General features: G+C 41.1%; 1 protein-coding gene across 2 annotated transcripts in view; it reads left to right on the forward strand.

Moving 5' to 3' along the window:
- The first annotated feature begins 5106 nt into the window (after window positions 1–5106).
- Window positions 5107–6040, forward strand: part of NLRC4 (NLR family, CARD domain containing 4) — a 33154-nt gene continuing 32220 nt past the window's right edge. For both annotated transcript variants that reach the window (XM_014533198.1, XM_014533199.1), the window contains exons 1-2: window positions 5107–5215; window positions 5517–5737. The gene's annotated coding sequence lies outside the window, so the exon portion shown is untranslated. The remainder of the gene's footprint in view (window positions 5216–5516; window positions 5738–6040) is intronic.

Below are 6040 nucleotides of genomic sequence, written 5' to 3' on the forward strand. Positions count from 1 at the left end.
CGGAAGCGAGCCGGGACGAGCGCAGCGCCTCGAGGAGGCCCCAGCAAAGTCTCCGCCGTGGCGACGGCCCAAACAACACGACGCCGGCGCCCTGACAGGACCATAACAGTGATAGCGCTGCTCGGATTGGCTCTTTGTAATGTGCTCTCCCATTGGCTCCCGGAGGAAGGTTCTGATTGGGTCGCCCTGTTGCTGATCCCGGAAGTTCGCCCAGGACAGGAAGTTCACTTCTAATTCGTGGACCGCTCCGGCTTCCTCCTCCCTGTTGGCTGTTTTGTTTTCTTGAAGGCTCATCGTTTCTGGCTTTTCTTTTACCTAGTTCCTTCGTTTTTGTTAACGGGGTGGGTTAAAGAATTTTAGAACTAGGGACGTTTCTAAAGGTCAGTCCGGTTTAGGATCCCGAGATTTTGTCGGGGGATGGGGCAAAGGCAAGTGAAAATGCCATGAAATTGCCCATCGTTTTAAAGGTAGCTTTTTCTTCATTGAGCATTCATATGGTTGTTGTAAACCTTTCACTGTTTCCTAGAAATCCTATAAAGTTAGTCCAGCCAGTTTCTTTAACTCCCCTTCCATCCCCCCATTTTTGTTTTTATCTTTTCCTCTTTTTAAAAGAACAGATACATGTTGGTAAATGCTAACTGCCCATATTCTCACGGAGACAGTGTAATCTGAGCCCCATATGCAGAGAAAGGAGGGGGCCCACTGGGGGTGCCCGCAACCAAGGCACATGCCCTTGACCAGAATCGAACCTGGGACCCTTTAGTCCGCAGGCCGTCGCTCCATCCACTGAGCCAAACAGGCTAGGGCCCCCCATTTTTGTTTTTATCTTTTCCTCTTTTTAAAAGAAAGTAGACAGATACATGTTGGTTAATGCTAACTGCCCATATTCTCATGGAGACAGTGTAATCTGAGCCCCATATGCAGAGAAAGGAGGGGGAAGAGCTAGAATTCTATGCACTGGGCGGGGCCTAGCACCCTCCAGCTTCCAGCAAAGCTAATGAAACAGGTTTTTCTTTTTTCCCACAGAACACGATGATGTTGGTTCCATAAAGTTTTTGTTGAGACAGGAAAAGATAAAAATATATTTGGAACAGAAAGGGGTGGAGATTCTTTAACCACTGTATTGTATTCAAGGTAATTCCCCTCCAAATAAAGTGAGAACCATGGTATAAAGGAGAGAGAAGAGACCTTAAAAACTAGGCAACTGATGTTGAGACAAGATAAAAATATATTTGGAACAGAAAGGGGTGGAGATTCTTTTCCCACTGTATTGTGTTCAAGGTAATTCCCCTCCAAATAAGGTGAGAACCGTGGTATTAAGGAGAGAGAAGAGACCTTAAAAACTAGGCAACTGAGCACAAGAGGGGAAAAAAAAAGAGAGATTGATACCAAAACTTGCTCCCAGGGATTGGATAAAATTTAAAAAGATTGGAATCCATCAGTGTTCTATTAGTCATCTCCTTCATTGTCCTCTCCTTTCTCCCCCTCATCATCATCTTCATCCTCCTCCCCTTCATCCATATCTGCCAACCCTTCCTCTTCATGATCATCTCTCCCCCCGCCTTTTTTTTTGTTTGTTAATCCTCACCTGAGGATTTTTTTTCCCATTGATTTTTAGAGAGAGTGGAACACTCAGCACACTAGAAACAGAAGAGCAGTTTTTCATCTGGTAATGGAATTACTTGGTAGGCAGAATAATGGCCCCCAAGATGTCTACACTGTAAAACCCATATCCTGTGAATATGTTATGTTAATGGCAATAAAAGAATTAAGATTGCAGATGGAATCTTTGCTACCACAGGTTAACAAAGGTCTTAAATATGATACAAAAAGTACAAATCATAGGTGAAATAAATGAGTTGAACTTCATAAAATTTAAAAACTGTTGAAGACATTAAGTCAATGAAAAGACAACTCTAGCCGGTTTGGCTCAGTGGATAGAGCGTCAGCCTGTGGACTGAAGAGTTCCCAGTTTCCATTCTGGCCAAGGGCACAAGCCAGGGTTGCAGGCTCAATCCCCAGTGGGGGGCATGCAAGAGGCAGCCGATCAATGATTCTTTCTCATCATTAATGTTTCTATCTCTCCCTCTCCCTTCCTCTCTAAAATCAATAAAGAAATATATTTGAAAAAAAAGAAAAGACAAACCACAAACTGAGAGAACATTCACAATCCATCTGTCTGACAAACAATTGGTCCCTAAAATACTTAAAAGAAGTAGATTTTTAATAGATATTTCACAAAAGAAGATACTCATTTGACCAATCAGCACCTTATGGTGTCCAACATCATTAGTCACATGGAAATGGAAATTATAACCACAATGAGATACCACTACAGACTCCTTAGAATAACTACATTTTAAAAACTGATAAATTTACTGTATTAATGAAAGGAAAAGTAGGTGCAGGTGTACATGAGAACTCTGTATTATGACAATTTTTAAAAATCGGAAACTGTTCTACGAAAGTTTATTTAAAAAACTGATAATATCAAGCTATTATCAAGGATGTGGACCACCTAGAACTCTAATACACAAAGACAACAATTTCATAGTTTATAAAGTTAAACATTTACTTACCATGTGTCCCATCAATTCTGATTGCAAGTATTTACCTAATGAAAACCTATGTCTACAAAAAGAAATGTTTATAGCAGCTTTATTCATAGCAGCTAAAAACTAGAAACAACCCTAGTTGGTTTGGCTCAGTGGATAGAGCATCAACCTGTGGACAGAAAGGTCCCAGGTTCGATTCTGGTCAAGGGCATGTCCCTGGTTGCAGGCTCTTCCCCAGCCTGGGCCCTGGTCAGGGCGTATGCAGGAGGCAACCAATCACTGTGTTTCTCTCACATGGATATTTCTCTCTGCCTTTCCTTCTCCCACTCTCTCTAAAAACCAATGGAGGAAAAATATCAGGTGAGGATTAAAATAAATAGATAAATAGATAGATAGATAGATAGATAGATAGATAAAAACAACCCAAACATAAATTATTATTATAAAAATAAATTGTGATGCATATATATAGTGATATATGTGATACATATGATTGGAATAGTACTCAACAATAAAAAGAAATGAATTAATGACATATACAAGAGTATGGATGAATATCAAAACCTTATGCTAAGTTATGATAAAAACAGACACAAAGAATATATACTCTCTGATTCCATTCATAAGAAATTCTAAACAAGAGAGATTATAAACTACTGTGACAAAAAGCAGATTAGTGGTTGTCTCCGACCACAGCTGGTGGGCAGGGAAACTGCCTGCAAATAGGTTTGAAGGAATGTTTTAGGGCCATGGAAGCCTTCTGTATTATGTTTGAGGTAGTCTTTATCAAAACTCATTCAACTTTAAATAGGTGTGTTTTCATGTGTATAAACTATCATTCAATAAGATTAATTTACTATATGTAATACCTTAATCAATGAAGAAAAAAATAACATAAAAAAATAAAATTGAGCCCTGACCGGTTTGGCTCAGTGGATAGAGCGTCGGCCTGCGGACTCAAGGGTCCCGGGTTCGATTCCAGTCAAGGGCATGTGCCTTGGTTGCGGGCACATACCCAGTGGGGAGTGTATAGGAGGCAGCTGATCGATGTTTCTAACTCTCTGTCCCTCTCCCTTCCTCTCTGTAAGGAAAATCAATAAAAGATATTTTTAAAAAATAAAAATAAATAAAATTGATTTATAAGAGAAGAGACAAAAAACTTTAACAGGCAGTTTGTATAATAAAAATTCAGAATTGCCAGGCACTTGTAATTACATTTAGGGCTCACCCAGATGATGCAGAATTGTGTCCCCATTTCAAGATCCTTCATTTAACCACACCAACAAAGACACATTTACAAGTTCTAGGGATTAAGACCTGATATATTTGGGTGGCCCAAATACAACCACATTTCCACATTTTCCCCTTTTATCCTGTATTACATCATTTGTTATTACAAAAGTGATAGGTGATTTGAAAAGGAAATTAGAATATACAGATAAGCAAAAGAAGAAAACGAAATTGCCATAATCCTGCCTCTAGAGATAAGCATTGTTAATATTTTGGTAACTATCATTTTAATATATATATATTAGAGGCCCAGTGCACAAAATTCATGCACTTGTGGGGGGTCCCTCAGCCCAGCCTGTGCCCACTTGCAGTCCAGGAGCCCTCAGGGAATGTTTGATTGACGGCTTAGGCCTGCTCCCTGCGGGGAGCCAGCAGTCGGATATCCTTAGTGCTGCCATGGAAGCGGGGGAGGCTCCTGCCACCGCAGCTGTGCTCGCCGGCCTTGAGCCCAGCTTTTGGCTGAGTGGTGCTCCCCCTGTGGGAGCGCAATGACCACGAGGGGGCAGCTCCTGCGTTGAGCGTCTGCCCCCTGGTGGTCAGTGCGCACCATAGCGATGGTCGACTTGCATATTAACCTTTTATTATATAGGATATATGATTGATTTCAGAGAGGAAGGGAGAGGGAGAGAGAGATAGAAACATCAATGATGAGAGAGAATCATTGATAGGCTGCCTCCTGCATGCCCCATACTGGGGACTGAGCACAAAACCCGGGCATATGCCCCTACCGGAATCAAACAATGATCTCCTGGTTCATAGGCCGACGCTCAACTACTGAGCCACACCGGCTGAGCTTGATAACTATCTTTACAATTTTTTTCTCTGTGACTATACACTTACATATAGGTCCCACTAAAGTTTTAAAAATCCAGCTCATAACACAGCCCTTGATTCCACTTCACAGAAGTGCACCTCCAAGTTGGGAAACACCGCTGTTATTCCCATAGAAACCCTAAAATGCAGAAATTTACTTGGGGGGGGGAAACTTAGATATTCCTCTGTGTCACATAGTTTAATGTCAGAATGCCTTTTTTGAAATAAGAAGTTAAGTAACATAAAAAAGCTTGTGGTCATTTGTGCAATGATAGAGGAAAGAATATGCAAGAATGTCAGTCTCAAGAGAAGTGCCAGGAGATTTCATTTCCAGAGCTGAAGGTGAACTGGCTTTCCGGAATTTGTGACCACAGGCTTCAAATGTGTGTGTGTGCTAGTGGGAGGCTGTGACTCTTGTATTCGGGAAATGCCCTGTGCATCACCAGTGGAGCCGACTGACAGTGGTGATGCATTTGCTCTGTGCTAACCTTGCCCAGGACCCTGGTGACAGAGAGTATGCATTTGCTAGAAGTCTGCCGGGATCCAAGATACACATGGTAAGCATGACTTTTGACTGCAGTAACAATATGCTTTAACCAACCAAACCAGCTCATTCTCTCTCCCTCTCTCTCTCTCTCCCATAAAAAATTAATGCAAATTAAATATTCAAAACACTTTGTTTCATTTTAAGCTATAGAGTAAAGAAGCCAACAGCAATAGGATTCACATATCATGAACAAATAGGAAACAAATGAATAATTCCTTTCCTAATGTACATTTCTAGCTTTTGCATCTTTAAGTCTCAAGTTTTACTTCTTTGGCTACTTCTACTTACACTCATCTTCCCCTTTTGAACAGTAGTTCTTGTTTCCAAACCATTCACACTATGCTTTGGCAAGAAAAGAAAAAAAGAGAACTCGTCAGTGTTTGCCTTTACAATCCCCAGCCACAGAACACAGAGACCTCAGATCTACAAGACACCAGACCTCACACTGTGAAACAGAAAGCAAATAAAAAGAATCTTTATTTTAAAAAGCATTTGATCCACCAAGAACAGGGCAACTGGATTGTTCAGCCAGGTACTGTGTGGAGAGATAATGGGGTTTTAAATGGGTTTTGGAACCAAATATTACAATTTGGGTTTACAGTTATTTAAAGCTTGTGCCTGGGGGTATAAAAGCCTTAACACTAAAGACTGTGGTTTTGCATGACTGGATTTGACTGGATTTGCCCGCAGTGAAACTTGTAGGGCTGGATAGTCTGTTAGTCTGGCCTGGTGGGGTTTCATTAGGCTCCTTGGGATTGATGTGTAAATATAGAATTAAATCAGAAGGGAGACAAAGTGAGGGAAAGCGCTCTGAAAATACTTTTTGGGCTATACT

Source organism: Myotis brandtii, unplaced genomic scaffold, assembly GCF_000412655.1.
Source record: "Myotis brandtii unplaced genomic scaffold, ASM41265v1 scaffold953, whole genome shotgun sequence".
In the NCBI taxonomy this organism is placed as follows: Eukaryota; Metazoa; Chordata; class Mammalia; order Chiroptera; family Vespertilionidae; genus Myotis; species Myotis brandtii.